Raw genomic sequence first — 15,789 nt, 5'->3', positions numbered from 1 at the left:
GGCCAGCGAGTGGGAGCTGGGAGCTGCATCCCGCGCGGTGGGACCGGCCCGGCCCGCTCAGCAGCTCTGGAAAAAGAGAGACGGGAACACACCGGGAAATACTGGGAAAAAAAAAAAAATTCTCAAGTGCGCCCGAGGCGCAGGGGGCAGGTAAGACGCGGTGGCCGGGGGTCTCCCCGCCCCTGGAGGGTCTGCTGCCCTGGCTGCGGGAAAACTAGCTCCCCGCGCCGGGCTGGCCCGTCCGTGCGTCCGCGCGTCCGTCGGTCTTTGTCTGTCTGTGTCCGTGGCTGTCGAGGTGTCTTTGTCTCCGCGTGGAGCTGTCAGGGTCTCCCCTCTGCAGGGTGGGCGCCGCTGCTCCGGCCCAGCCCGGAGGAGGTGACTGACTGTGCGTCCGTCCTCCTGTCTTTGTCTCCGTGTCTCCTGCAGACAGGGCTGGTCTATTTCCAGCCCCGATGCTGATCCTGGCGGGGATGTCAGTGTTAGGTGACACTGGTGTCGGAGGTGAAGAAGTGGGACGTGGGCACGCGAGGCCGCAGGGGCAGAGGCCGCAGGAAGAAGGTCTGGCGGTCGGGCCGGGCCGCTGAACTTCGCTGCCTGGAACTTTGAGGATAAGCTGTGTCCACGCCGGTGGGGAGGACACCGGTGCGATGCAGCGAGCTATGTCAAAGGTTTCCCTCAAGGAATAAGTCATACGAGCGGAGGTGGTTAGAGAGGAAGGTGGTATATCGGAGTGTCTAAGTGGCTCCCTGGGGCTACAGGTTCCTGGGGTCGGTCCTGGGTGTGCAATTCAGGAATTTAGTCAAAGCACCACACACACACAGACAGAGCACCACACTAACTTCACTTCTTCCACCGCCACCCTAGGCAGCCAGACCTCACCCCTCCACCGTGCCACAGGCTTTGCTCTGGCTGGAGAGGCTTCAGAGGTCTCAGCTCGGCAGCAACAGGCACCCTCGAGACACCAAGGGCCAGGTGATGTTTCTCTTTCCTGCTCCAAGTGGAAAGGTTTGAACTGTGGAGCAAATGAGTGTTGTGCTCGCCCACGAGTATGTCAGGCCTGGGAAAGTGCTCCAGACTTGTTAGCTTCGCAGTCCTCAATTTCCCAGGAATAAGAAGTGCTTAGGGATCTGGCCTCCTAAAGCGTTTCCTGTCTGGCTTATTGCCTCCACACCGTCCCGCTGCCATCAGTCTCTCTGCTCTCTGGTCCTGGGCGCTGGGAAACTACTGAGGAGGCACTGAGTTCTGGACTGTGCTGGGCAGGCGCTGCTCCTAATAAGGATCCCACACTCTGCTGAAAGTGCAGCCTAATAGGAGTGCTGGGAGCCCAGGAGCCCAGCCACAAAGAGATGAGCTATCTGCTTGGCAGTTCCTGCACCAAGACCCTGAGAAGAGTCTGCGGGTACGGGCAAGAGGGTGTTTGTAACCTGAGCTTTCTCTAAGTTCAAAAACAGTTTTCAGCAGGCATCCAGAGGGAGTATGGAGGTGTCTGAAGAGTGTGCGCATACGGGTATTAGAGATAGCATTTACAGAGAGGAAAGGTGTTTATGTTTAAGAGTGGAATGGAACATAGTCTGTGGGTAGGAGTCTGCGGGCAGAGAGCATACAGGCTAATCAGGCGTGGCGTTGCACCTTGTATTTATCCAGCGCTTTTCTTTGGAGGCGCTTTCTGCTCATCATAGACGTTATCTCATATGTTATCTCCTTTATCCTCACAACATAACTACCAGGTTGGCACGGTGGGCGCTCTGTGCCTGCCAGTGAAGAAAAGGAGGCATCAGAAGGGAAAGGCATTCCCTGAGGTCCTACAGCTAATGGGAGGAGGGAGCAACTGGGAGTCCTAGTAAGAGGTCCCAGCTGGGTGGATGTGAGTGTGCGGCGCTCAATCTGCTTAAGAAGAGAAGAAAACTAGGAGAAAAAGAAAGGGCATCTCTGTGGGTGTCTATATGCAAGCAAAAGGGAGGATGGGACATTTGATGTGCTGAAGATGGTTGTTATTTAACATTTATAGCAGCGACTGTGTGTTTCACGAAGTAAACCTGTCTCAGCAATTCAGCTTGTGCATTTGTTTGTCTGCAGGAAGTGCCCCCAACTGTGTGTGCCTGGTTGGATGTGGGACAGGGGTGCTATCATAGAAGGAGTGCTGCTGTGTGGGGTGTGCTGGGGAAAGCCAGTGCTTTGGGAGTGTGTGGAGGAAAGATGTGCCTTTCAGTTTTGAGAAGCCGTGGGTCAGCGTGTATAGCAAAGCTATACATGGGCTCCAGACGTATATAAATGGCTTTCTAATCCTGAAAACTTATTTATATGCCTTGCGCTTATTCAACATTCATTTCATAAATATTCATTGGGTGCCTACCAAATGCAGGGCTCTGAGCTAGGCAGTGAGGCTAGGAAGATGAATAATGTAATGATGACAAACCTATATGGGTAAGCACCTTATAGACCAGTGTAATGGATAATAGTGTAACACTTAATACCAACCACTAAATACACTTGTGCCCGGGACTTTTTATTCATTATCTCATTTAATTTTCACTGCAGCCCTGCAGGGTATGTATAATTATCAGATGAGGAGAGTTAGGTAATTTAGCCGGGCTACAAAACCGAGGGGCAGGGATCTGAGATCAACTTAGTAAGGTTCTGGACCCTGGCTCTGTCCATATTATTCTGTTACCTTTGAACATAGAAACACTGTTTCTTCTGTGTAAAATATTCCTGCCTAGCCTCTCTACCTTCTCCACTTAACTGGCTCCCAATTTTTTTTTTTTTTTTTAAGATGGAGTCTTGCTCTGTCACCCAGGCTAGAGTGAAGTGGTGCGATCTTGGCTCATTGCAACCTCCACCTGTCGGGTTCAAGCAATTCTCCTGCCTCAGCGTCCCAAGTAGCTGGGACTACAGGTGCCTGCCACCACACCTGGCTAATTTTTTGTATTTTTAGTAGAAATGGGGTTTTGCCATGCTGGTCAGGCTGGTCTTGAACTCCTTAACTCAAGTGATCCATTGGCCTCAGCCTCCCAAAGTGTTGGGATTGCAAGCATGAGCCACCACACCCAGCCCCATTGTGGGTTTTAACCATAGGGATCAACTCCTCCAAGAAAGTTTCCCCTATTTTTTCCTTAATTCTGGGTCAGGTACCTTCTTCGGAGTCCCTACCATCATATCAGTACGTTAATAGCATTTACCCACTGACTCCTGAGGAGTCTACAGAATTCCTAGAAGCAGAGATTGTGTCGTGGGTTCTGAGCTCAAAATACAGTGTTGGCTTTCTGTAGATACTATGAGTATGCCCTTAGTAAATGCTTGTTTAATAAGGTGAGGGGAAAGAGGAGAGCTCTCAGAGACCTTTGGCAGGAGCACTGTTCCCAACAGTAGATTTCTGTATGGGTGCCCTTTGCTAGAGTGGCCACTGACTTTCCTTCCTCTGTTACTGGGCCAGCTCCTTCAAGGCCTCTCCCTAGATGGGGCCATCTCAGGCCCCACTAACAGTTCGGGGAGCCTGAGGGAACCCTCGCCCCCACCCACTCTGTCTGCAGGTCATCAACCCACAGACACAGTTGTAGAAGGGGACGTTCTAGGTGTGACCTAGACCTGGGGTTTTAAAATCCTGCACTTGGAGCCCTAGGGGCCAGATGGTTCCAGGGCAATGATGAGACGTTTCTGGGATTTTGCCAACAAAGAAGTATCCAACTGCCTGGGGAATCTTGAGGTGATTTACATATTAGCTCTTTGAGTTTGCTGTTGAATAGATCTTTGTGCTGCTAGTTTGAAGCCTGAAATGGACACTCCTAGACTTGCAGTGGAGAGTGTGCATTGCTACCATGTTTGGGGAGGTAATCTGGCCATGATTTCTCCAAGGCCACGCGGTTGGATGATTGTCCTCCCTTGCCCTTTCCATCGCCCTGTTATTTCTCATATTGGAATTACAACCTGTGTTCTCGGGGGTCCACAGTAAAGTTTTAAAGATCATTGATCAAGTTTGAAAAACTCTGCATTTCACTATTTATTAAAGGTCTTATCCGTGTGAGGTGCCAGGGAGTGGGGAACAACAGCAAAAAAGACGAAATAAATAATGCTTTGAGACTAAAGTTTGTGATGACGGTTGGGAAGAAGAATTGGCACACGTAAACAACGACAAGTAAGTTGAAAACTGGATTGCATTAGGTTGGTGCAAAAGTAATTGGTGGTTTTTGCAATTAAAATACTAACTTTGAATACAGCAGTTTCTCAGTGTCTCAGCAAGAGGCAGGTGAGCCAGAACCTTCCTTACCAGGGAGGAGGTGGCCGTGAACTGAACCTCGAAGTTGAACCTGAGGAGGGTAGGAAGGGAGTCAGCAAAGCAGAAGTCAAGTTCACGGCTCCAAGATAGAAACTGTAGCTGAGGAGACAGGGCTCTCTCTTCCAAGAACCCTAGCCAGAGTCTGTTGCCTCCTTATGCCAGGTATGGCCAGCCACCCAGACCAAACAGAGGTGGTGCATAAGAAATGGGAGGTTTTCAACCTCTCACCTCTCACCACTGCCTCCAGATCCCCTCCTCCAAGGGTTGGAGAAGTTGATGGGGATATGTCAGCTACAGTTGGGCAGAGCTGGTGAGCTTACGGCTAGTTAGCTCCCTTTACCATTTGGCAAAGCCCGCTGCGTTGCTGCAGTTTCCATCCTGTGTCTCTCCCACTGGTTTTTTGTTTGTTTCTTTATTTTTTTAGTGACAAGATCTTGCTCTTTCTCTCAGGATGGAGTGCAGTGATGTGATCACAGCTGAGCTCACTGCAATCTTGACCTTCTAAGCTCAGGTGATCCCCAATCCTCCTTCCTCAGACTCCCGAGTAGCTGGGACCACAAGCGCGTACCCATACATCTGGCTAATGGTTTTTAATGTTTATAGAGATAGGGTCCCGTTACGTTGCTCAGGCTGGTCTTGAACTCCTGGCCTGAAGTGATCTTCCCACTTTGACTTCCCAGTGTTGGGATTCTAGGTGTGAGCCACCACACCCAGTAATTCAATTATTGTGTTACCCAGTAATACATTTGAATCTTCTTCACTTTTTCTGTGCTCTCTTCACCCCCCATCTGCCTTTTCTCTAAGTGCTTGTGATGCATATATGTTAAGTTCAATAAACAATAAACTAGAGCCTGGCACGATGGCTCATGCCTATAATCCCAGCAATTTAGGAGGCCGAGGTGAGCCAATCACCAGAGGTCAGGAGTTCCAGACAAGCCTGGCCAACATGGCGAAACCCCATCTCTACTAAAAATACAAAAAAATTAGCTGAGCATGGTGTTGCAGGCTTGTAGTCCCAGCTACCCAGGAGGCTGAGGCAGGAGAATCGCTCGAACCCGGGAGGCGGAGGTTGCAGTGAGCCGAGATCGCTCCACTGCACTGCAGCCTGGGCTGCAAAGCGAGACATTGTCTCAAAACAAACAAACAAACAAACAAAAACCCACAATAAACTAGGATGTAGCTAGGATAATGGAATGTCTACTTGGGATTTGCTTGAGGGAATGAAAATTTATCATCTATCAGTTCTTTCTTTATAGCTTGTCAATTCAAAAGGTTTAGTCCACTCCACGTTGAAATTAGAACAAATATTGCCTCCACAGAATTTGCACTAATGGCATTTCATTGGAATACCAACCTTAATTGCATAATATATTTCAGTGTTTCCACCTTGCCTGTGAGCAAGTTAGTTCTGAACTAAAGTGGGATAGCAGTCTCTTCACTTGTAGCTCAACAGTGTGTGGAAACCAGACTTCAGGGGTAATCACACATGGAAGCTGCCCCCAGGTGAGAAGAGAATTGGATGGAGCATCGTGGGAAGGAGAAGAGTGAAGGGAGGCGGAAGATGGAGACAGAAGACAAGCAGAGAGGGAATGTGTGTGTTAGCTAACAGCTAAAGCTAATTGTTCTAATCAATCCAGCAGAGAGGTGATTTTTCTTACTAAGTGACAGGCCAAATTGGTGTCTGAACAGATGTGATGTGGGTTGCATCCAGCACCTGGAACAAAGACAGCAAAGAGCTGCCTCACAGAGATCGCCAGTAGAAGTGCTTCATGTCAGTTAATCATTGTGTGAGAAGATAGGGCTGCCTTCAGGCCAGTGCCAGAGCACAGGCACACACACATGCACACACGCGTGCACGCACACGCACATTCATCCATTTCATTCATCCACTCTCATCATCTCTCCCTCTGAGACATGCTTTCTTGTGATACCCAAACTCACAAGCCCATGTACATCACATTACACAAATCTTCAGAGACTCCCAAGATGTCAGGAACCAGGAGATCCACACCTCTGCCTACCTGTGGCACGGTCTGAGGTGAGCTCAGACAGCCCCTCCCCGATGCCATGCCCGGGGTAGTCTTTGGGCAGTCATGAGCCCATCAGAGTTACCGATACTGCGTAGGAAGAGGATGGGCCAGTCTAGGTGAGACGTTCAGCCTGAGCAGGGTACAAGAACGGGCCCCTCAAGGAGGCTGAAAGTGGAGGTGAGATGGGGTTGGGAGTGGGCATTGTTCTCAACCCCTCCCATTCCTGTGCATGAATCTGACCTCACGGAATAACCTGTCAGGTGGCTGAGGCCATCCATCCCTGCCCAAGGCACCAGGGCAGGGCCGTGCACTTGGCTCCCTGGCCTGTTGGCTTGGGGGGCATTTTCACTCTTCTTGCTGCTGCAAAGCCATTTGCTGCTAAATCACCCTCCTCTTGGCACCCTGGACTGCTAAATTGGTCTCAACTTGCTGTACTTCCACCCACCACCTTAGTCATTATTCGCTGGCAGCATTCAGAGAGTGGGTGTAAAGCAGTCGAACATTATATTCCTGCTGTGAAGACAGAGAATTGAGTATAGACATGCAAGGAGAGGGGAGAGAGGGAAGGAGGGAAGACAGCATGAAGGAGGCAGGGAAACAAGGCCTGGGGTGTGCCAGCTCCTTTCCCTGGTGACCCCAGTGACACTGGATAGGGGGTGCGTTATAGGTGAGTGGGTCCTGGCTCAGTGGGAGAAGACAAAGGGGTCCACCTGCTACTGAGTGACTTCCCACCCCTGGTCTGGAGGCAGGAAAGGACATTAGCCATGGGAAGAGAAGGGTTCTGCCCTCCGTGAACTCCCTGTTCCTTGTATTCTGCAGTGTACAACGTACTTGTCACTCCCATTTGAGCACTTGTTCCCCTGTATTCGTAGTTAGCTTTTTATCTCTATCCTCCCTCCCAGCGTAGATTATAAGGCCCTTAAAAGAGAAAGTGCGTCCCGCATCTGATACATAGCACCGGGACCTGGGGATGGTCTAGGGCTCGGTCCCAAATGGCTGAGATGGATGGCACTAAGGCCCACAGTGCTTCTTTCTACCCAGCCACTTCACATCTCTCTGTGCCACTCAAGGGCCACAGAAACTGGAAAGTCAGGCAAGCAAAAGGAGACGGAATTGCAAGGGAAACTACAGGGCTTGGTCTGCAGTCTCAGTGGAAAGCTCCAAGGAGGGAAAGGGTTACACTGCAGAACAGACCAGCCAGGAAAGCAGAAACTTAAGAGACCTGCGGTCCCCGTGCAGAAGGCTCGGGGTGATCTCCACCTGGCACACGGGCTCTACTGATAGCTCATCTAATGCCCAATGCCCAGGCATGGTGCCGGGGCTAGCAGGAGGTAGGAAGCAGAATCGGTTCTCAAATCAGGCAGCAGTGACAGCGTCAGGCAGGGCAGACTGACCTTGACAGGAGGCTCTCTGAGTCACTGATAACATTTGTTTGGGCACCCAGGGAGAGGTTAGAAAGGGAACTCATGCCATCGTAAGCACGCTTGGGACCTGTTGGGGCCCTCAACCCAAGCTCCTTGCCTCCCACACTCTGCTTGGGGGAGATAATAGGAAAACGCCAAGAACAGAAGCCTCCCCAGCTAGGGAGGCAGGGAGATATGGGAATGAGCCCTGAGGCTGCCCTTGACCTTCCAGAGAGGCACCCCCATGCCTGGTGTCTGTAGGTACCTGTGTGGGGTCTGCCCTTCCCTCTGTTTCCCATGGTCAATGGCAGCAGAGGTCCAAAAGGACAATCAACACACTCAGGGTAGCTTCCCTTATTTATTGCAACCTTCAGACACTCCAGCTTCAGCTCTTCCCTGCTCCCCGCCACCGCAAAGGGCATTTCCTCAGTGCAAGGGGAGGAGGGAGGGAAGCACGGACTGAACGGCACTCACATCTTGAGGAGACAGCCTCCTCCTCCTTGCCTATCAAATTCCCCCAGCCCCAACGCCTCCGTGGCGCCAGCAGACAAACCACACTGCAGGCAGGTGGGGAAAACAAGAGGAGCCAGGCGGAGCCCCCAGCTTCCACCTGCACTGTAAAGCGAGCCAGCCCCTGAAGGAGGCCTGGGACGGACTCCCCAGCTGCCTTCGGCTCCTCCCCTTGCCAGGCCCGCAGCTGGCCCCGCTCAAAGGCTCTGCAGCCGGCTGGTGGCTGGTGGGGCAGGTGTGGGCAGGATGTGTGTCTATTCCCAAGACAGGATTTCTTCATCTATCAAACTAGAAGCATCAGGCATTTGGCTTCTCTGGGCTTCTACCAGTGCCTCAGACATCTGTTGACTTAGAAACTTTTTCTTGATGTTGGACTTACGTCTATACTAGAGCCACAGACAGGACCTCCAACTCTAGGGTCCTAAGATTTGTCAGGACACAAAAGAGCCTGTGCTGAAAAAACTTCAGATACTCTACATGCAAACACAACTCTTCAGGGTTGAAAGGGTGCTTAAAAACCACTCTATCCACATCCTCTCCCTGTCTCCCCTACACACACACATACAAGTACTCACTGCCAAGAACTTTTATTTCATACCCCAGGAACCCAGTTCTTTCCATTTTCTTTTTTCTTTTTCTTTATTTTCATTCATTCATTTATCTATCTATCTATTTATTTATTTATTTTGGCCTTTTGAGGCAGAGTCACGCTGTGTTGTCCAGGCTGGAATGCATGGTGCAATCCCTGCTTATTGCAGCCTCGAACTCCTGGACTCAAGTGGTCCTCCCACGTCAGCCTCCCAGGCAGCTGGGACCACAGGTGGGCATCACCATACCTGGCCCATTTTTAAATTTCTTTGTAGAGATGAGGTTTTGCTACGTCACTCAGGCTGGTTTTGAACTCCTGGCTTCAAGAAATCTCCCTAGCTCAACCTCCCAAAGTGCTGGGATTATAGGTATGAGACACCGTCCCCCATCTCTTTCTATTTCAACTCCATCCTTTTAAAGTCACAGAAGGCTGGGTTCATGTCCAGCCCTGTGCTACACTCAGGAGCAAGATGAGCAACCCCAGACCCTGCCACGAGTCGCTTGTCCGGCATTGGGGGTGAGACAAAACAGCCAGGAAAACATCATTCTACACAACAGAAGCAGCACCGAGTGTTCATGGAGGATACAGAGCTGGAGAAGAGCCCTGAGGGCTGCGTGTGATTTCCAGGCAGATGAAGTGGAGGGGTGGCCAAGACAGGGAAGAGCAGGTGGTGGGGAAAGAAACGTTTCTAGAAAGGCACGTTGGAGTCAGATTGAGGAGGCCCTTGCATACCCACCTTGCATATTCAGCTGGGGAGAGTACATGCTATTTGGTAGACAGCAGGGAACCACTGAAGTCAGAGGCAGAGGGGCGGCCTAGAGCAGACTCTGGTTTTAGAAAGTGAATCTAGCAATGGAATATAGAACAGATTCAAGGGTGGAGAGACTTCTTTCTAGAAATACCATTATTGGAATACCCACATCTCGTATCTCCTAGTTGATAGCACAGGTTGCCAGAGACCTCTTGTAGCCGGGGAATGTTTGGGGTGACCGAGGCTTCAAAGAGAGAGAAGTTCCTAATCCAAGGTGAAGATGCTGGGCCCAGGATTATTTATTTAATGGGACAGATGGATAATACCTCCTTGCTTTGGACCTGAATGAAATCACAGAGGGCTTTTGTTTTTTACATAGATGAAGACATAGAGGCCCCGAGAGGGGAAGGGACTTTCTCAGGGTTCCACGTCTGAGGGACAGGACAGAGCCAGGATCGATGGTCCACATCAGAGCTCTTTCTACTAACGTGCTGTGGGGCCGGTGGATGAGGACTGAAGAGCCGGCAGAATTCATCAGACCCTCAGACCTCAATGGTAGGCAGATTTGCCCAGGGGCCATATGAGAACACAGCAATAGAGAGAGGCTTTCAATCTTGGTAGATTTTTCTCCCTACCCCAGTCAAAGGAGCCCCTGGACTTTCGTGACAGCTGATACAGCGCTCTGTATTTTTCTCACCACTCTTCTGTCTTGTTTCACTGAGTGCTGGAGGCATCTTATTTCCGTCTGTTCCTCTGCCTTTTCTGTCCTAAGGGTTCTGTGACAGCAAAGGCTGTGCTGGTCACAGTTGCTAACAGTCGGTACTTTCAAAACTGAAAGGCAAGTTCTCTGCCTCTCTCATATGTGCACAGCTTAAGCCAAACCCAAACAAAACAGAAGGGTTGCTGGGTGCCAGTCAGCAGGGCTAGCCACCCATACAGCGACACCACATAGGGAGAGATTTCCAGACAGGAGGCAGATGTGTGTCCTCATGCCAGGTGGGATGTCAGTGACAGGGCAGAAGAGGTGGGACATCCCTCAGTCTCAGACACACTGGATGCCAGGGGTCCCTCTGCCTACTGCCATGAAACTCTCAGAACAGCATCTCCCACCTTCCTCTGGAAGATTCCTCAGCCTGGTACCCGCTCAGGCGTTTTCATCTTGCCTTCTAAAAACCCGGCGAGCCAAAGGAGGGGACAAAGCTGTAGCAGTGTCCCATGAGGTTTCCAGAGAGGGGACCCCTGGAGGCAGAGCCTTCCTCAGGAAACATCTCTACCCATGTCAGCCTCCCCTGGTCTCCCAGAGGAACTCACCCTCACCTGGCTGGCAGTCTCAGAAGCAGGTGGAGAGAGCAGGTAAGACAAGGCATGAGGTTTTTCCTGTGAGTCGATCCTAAGGCCAAGTTTGGGAGTGGACGGTGGAAAAAAACATGATTTTGGGAATCAGATCAGTGTTCATATCCTGGCTCAGCTACCTGTTAGCTGTGTGACATCAGGCAAGTCACTTGGCCTCTCTGAGCCTCAATTTTCTCATGTGTAAAATGTGTTAGAAATAGATAATTGGTGCTGCAAAGAAAAGTCAGCACGGAGACAGAAGATCTCTCAGCAAGGCAATCTTTACTTTCTGCAGAAAGGGTGCTCGATGGCAGATGGAACAATGGGGAGAGAGATCCTGGCTCTGCTACCTGTTAGCTGTGTGACATCAAGCAAGTCACTTGGCCTCTCTGAGCCTCAATTTTCTCATTTGTAAAATGTGTTGTGTCTCATATAGAATTTTTATGAAAATTACATGGCCAGTAGAAGTGAAAGCACATGAAGCATAGTAGAAGCTCAGTTAATATTAGTCTCACCCTCTTCCCCTCAGTTCCGAAGGGAGGAAACCATGCATGTGACTGAGTTGCCTGTGCAGGAGGTTTATGAGTGCTTGGTAGAGGCAGGCGTCCAGGGGGTCAGGGAGGGACAACTTTAGGGTCAGGTGGTACTGCCTGTGGAGCTACCTCCTTATCCTCTTATCTGCTTACTCTGGCAAAGGGAGATGGTTTAACTGGAAACATTATGGGAAGGAGTCATTTGTACGTTGACAACTCTGGATCTTCATCTATGTGGTCAATCTGACTACGTTAAAATAGATTGAAAGCCTATGAAGTTATGTAGAACAGGTGGCTGTGACACCATTCAGTGTCCTGAGGTCAGGACTCAGCGCTAAAAGTGGGTGTCGTGCTCAGATTGACTTATGCCAGATGGGCTGCTGGAGTAGAGGAGGTGAGGGGAGAAGGCTGGGAGGCCATCCAGGTCAGCTGGGCTCCTGTCCTCCCTCGGGAAGGACCGCACAATACCATCTCGAGCCCATGCATGGGACAGACTTTAGGGGAGGGTGATTTCTCCCCATGGTCAGCGGCTGGACAGAAGTGGTTTCCTTTATTCCTTCCTCTTTCCTCCTTCCTCCTGCTTCAAAGCCAATGTCTTTCCCATCTGGATCATTTTCTGGATTATGTAGCACGTAAGGTCAGGAAAGGGAGAGAAAGAAAAACAAATAAAATGAAACTTCTCTCTTAGTTCAGTTCATGGGGGTTGTACACGTGGGAGAGGACATAGATCCATCAGAGTCTCACATAGGAGAGTGGAGAAGTCAAGTTAAAGAGTCTAATTCTGCACTGGAAAATTGGAGAAATCGTTATTCTGCCTAAACGGCATCAAACTAGATGGGGGCAGCCTGGGTGGGCTGAGAAGAAGATGCTGGTGTTTTGGACACACATTCCCTACCAGGAATACATATACGAGTCCTCCTACGTGAAGCACGCATGCTGGCATTTAATGATTTAATGTACCTTCCAGGAGAGCTCCGCATTGCCTTCCTTCTCCTCTTTGTCTTTCTCTTTCTTTAAGTGGAGGAAACTTTTCCCTGTTAATGCCGTGGCCCAGACACTTGAGACACACAGCTATTAGGGCTCCGATCTGATATTAAAACCTGCGTCGTCAAAAGTCCAGCGATTTATGCATCCCCCCATCCAAGTCCTAAGCAGGCCCGACCCTGCTTAGTTTCCGAGATGAGATGAGATGACATCCGGCGTGTTCAGGGTGGCAGGGCCATAGACAGTTTCTCCATTCTAACATGTTGGTATCTGCCGGGGAGAAGGCAGTGTCTCCGCCAACACGGGGCTCGCATGGCTTGTAGGAATGCCTAGGAGAGGGGATGCTGCGTTTGTTACTTGTGCCAGTTCAGTTGAGAGCTGTCTGGTTCTAGGACCAGGAGTGCTCCAGGAGATATCAAAGAGCTGCCTGGAACCTGGGGAGCCGTGGGACTTCCCCTCAGGCAGTCTCGGCCCTCCCCCTCGAAATTACACCGTGGTGGGCACCTCCCACCTGTGGGATTGAGACACCGAGTTCAAAGGGCTGCCCTCTGCACAGTCCCAGGAACAGCTATTAAACTCCCACTTGACCTTGCTTTGGGGAGTCGGCAGCTGATGAGAGATGGGGAACTTGTTAAACTCAGGCAGCCTGGAATTAGGCCTCACTCGCATTGGCATAAAATGCTTTCAGGGAAGCCTGCCAAGAGTTGAAATCATGGTGCTGCGATAGGGTCCCTGCTTAATAAGCCTCCACCCGGGAGGGTCTTAGGGAGGTCCCGTGACAGAAGACAAGAGGAAACGGCAACACAAACCCAGAGCCCTCCCTGCTTTCCTGCCAGCAGCTGAGAACTGTGCTCCATTGCCTGACCCCAGGGCCGTTGAGGGACCAGGAGGTGGGTGGGGATCTTCTGGCAGCTGCCAATTGTGGATGTGGTTTAATTGCAGTGCTGGTCTCAGGGTCTTGCCCAGACCCGAGCTTCTGAGGGGGCAGGACAGAATCCGCAGGAGGAAGTGGCAGGAGGACCCCCCCACCGGGAGCAGCCACCTGTCTGCCTGGCCCACTTCTCCTAAGGATCAGGGAGGGCTCAGCCTTTGCAGGCAAATCTGTTTCCGTATGCATTGATAGAAGGATGCCTCCAGAGGGGAGGGTCTGTCCTCAGGAAATGTTTCATCTGTTGGTTAGATCGGTGACTTCCAAGTACTTTAAGAGCAGTTCCGGCAAACAATGGATACATGGTTACGAATCTGTTTTTCTAAATCTAATCTCTAAAGCCCCCAAATGGCATTGTTGTGAGTTCTTTAGATAACAAGCCAGAAGAAATAGAGCGCAGGGCCCTGCAAAGTTGGAGACAAATGTAAAAAGAATTTGTGCCCCAGCCATCCCGCTGTGTCTTAAGTCACCAAGTCCCATATGTCTTAAAAAAAAAACAAAAAAAAACCAGCTGCTATTTTTAAGCTCTTAATTATATCTTCTTTTACAAATAAGATTTTGCTCAATACTTACCAAAACCCTTTGAGATGGATACTACCTGTAGCTCCAGTTTACAGACAAGGAAATGGAAGTAGTGGCCCAAGACTTGGGGGAAGAGGATTGAAAGAAGGGATTACCTGAACCCAGAGGGAAGGGTTGGAAGACACAGGGGAGGCAGAGGAGGGGAGGGCTGGGGACAGAGTTGGGGTGAGTTCTAGAGGAGCAGGGGAGCTGTGGGGAGAGGGGTGCCAGGGGCCCCAGTGGTGGGAGAGCCATGTGCTCGATGCCTCTGTGTGTATTGCTGGACTGCTGTTGACTGCAACCTAGGTTTGAAGCCGGGTACTGCCACTGGCCAGATATAAAACCTGAGGCATCGTGTTTTTGCATCCATCAGATAGGGTAGTAACAGTGCCGCCACTCTCAGTGTTGGGGTGAGGCATGCACCAGATCATGTGTGTGTCGTACGTAGTCCCACACCTAGTGCACAGGACACACACAGTGAATGGAAGCCCAAGAGGAAGCTGTGTCCTCTCCCACTGGACTGGACACTCCTGTTTCCACTTGGGCATCGCCTCTGGCCAGAGGTGATGGCGGGAGAGGGAGGGTGTCTCCGGGCAGCCTCTCCCGAGCAGTGGCCACCCCCTTCCTGAGACGTGGGACGCTGGCAGTCAGCCTTTGCAGAGGCTCCTGACAACATCCAGGTCTTGATTCTGCAGCGAGGCGGTGATTTCAGAATCTCCCAGCTGTGTGGGGGAGGGAGGGAGACAGTGGGAAGACAAGCTCTGCTCGGCTGAGCTGACAACACCAGGAAAGCTTCACTCCTCTTTGAGAAGGAGAAGGAGCTTGTAAGGCTGAGACTGAGTGGGAGTCAGGATTGCACGTAGGGCGGAGAGAGGCAGGAGGTGGGGGCTGGGCAGATCCACAGTTAGGATTCACCACCCCCAGCAAAGGAGCAGAGGACCCAACTCTCTGCTTGGGGATGGCCCATCTGCAGGTGGGCTGGCCTAGGGGAGGGGAAGAAGCCAGGCGGCATTTTTTTTTTTTTTTTTTTGGCTGGAGCAGTGGCGCAATTAGCTCACTGCAACCTCCACCTCCCAGGCTCAGGCAATTCTCCTGCCTCAGCCTCCCAAGTAGCTAGGATTACAGGCATGTGCCACCATGCTCGGCTAATTTTGTATTTTTAGTAGAGTTGGGGTTGCATCATGTTGATCAGGCTGATCTCGAACTCCTGATTTCAGGTGATCCACCCGCCTCAGCCTCCCAAAGTGCTGGGATTACAGGCATGAGCCACCATGCCTGGGCCCGGGCAGCAGCATTCTTTCTCCGCTTCACTCACTCTTCTCCCTCTGGACTGAGTTCTGGGAGCATTGCTGTAGCCTCCCTGTCCTGGAGACGGCTCAGATTCTGCAGAGGAGCAAGGCAGGGTCAACAGCCAGGGCAAGCTCACAGACCATCTCTAGAGCCAGGAAGGGAAAGAGAGTAGAGGGTGAGAGCGAAAGAAGAATGAGGTGGGCAAGAGCTTACATTTCACTCTCACCTTTTACTTCTTGCTGAGCATCTGCTGAGCAGCAGTGTCCAGCTCTGTGCTGGCAGCAAACATATGGGAGTTTAGAGTCCCTGCCTTCTAGGGCACGAAGCTCCAGTGAGGAGCTGGGCCCCGTGAAAGGGTGGACAATACTCCATGTAAAGTCAGGAGATGGTGTTTAGGAACTCACACAGCGTGGGCTTGAATTCTCGCTCTGCCTCTCATTTCCAAGTGACTGGCACTGAACACCTTTCTTGTCCTCTCTGAGACATGTTTCCTGATTGGTAAACTGGGCAGAAAGAACCACCTCGTAGGATTATTGTGATAATCTTCTAAAATCCATGTATTGAAGTATAATATACATACAGAAGTGTGCACAAACCATAGGTGA

At 50.9% G+C, this 15,789-nt stretch overlaps 1 protein-coding gene across 1 annotated transcript in view; it reads left to right on the top strand.

Annotated features, from left to right (window-relative positions):
* The first annotated feature begins 1 nt into the window (after position 1).
* The window catches only part of LZTS1 (leucine zipper, putative tumor suppressor 1), a 56,863-nt gene continuing 41,075 nt past the window's right edge, over positions 2–15,789 (top strand). Inside the window, exon 1 of the mRNA XM_011939795.1 lies at positions 2–150. The gene's annotated coding sequence lies outside the window, so the exon portion shown is untranslated. The remainder of the gene's footprint in view (positions 151–15,789) is intronic.

This window comes from Colobus angolensis, unplaced genomic scaffold, assembly GCF_000951035.1.
Source record: "Colobus angolensis palliatus isolate OR3802 unplaced genomic scaffold, Cang.pa_1.0 Scaffold184, whole genome shotgun sequence".
NCBI lineage: Eukaryota > Metazoa > Chordata > Mammalia > Primates > Cercopithecidae > Colobus > Colobus angolensis.
The sequence above is the reverse complement of the archived record's forward strand: the minus strand, read 5'-3'. Positions and strand labels throughout refer to the sequence as shown.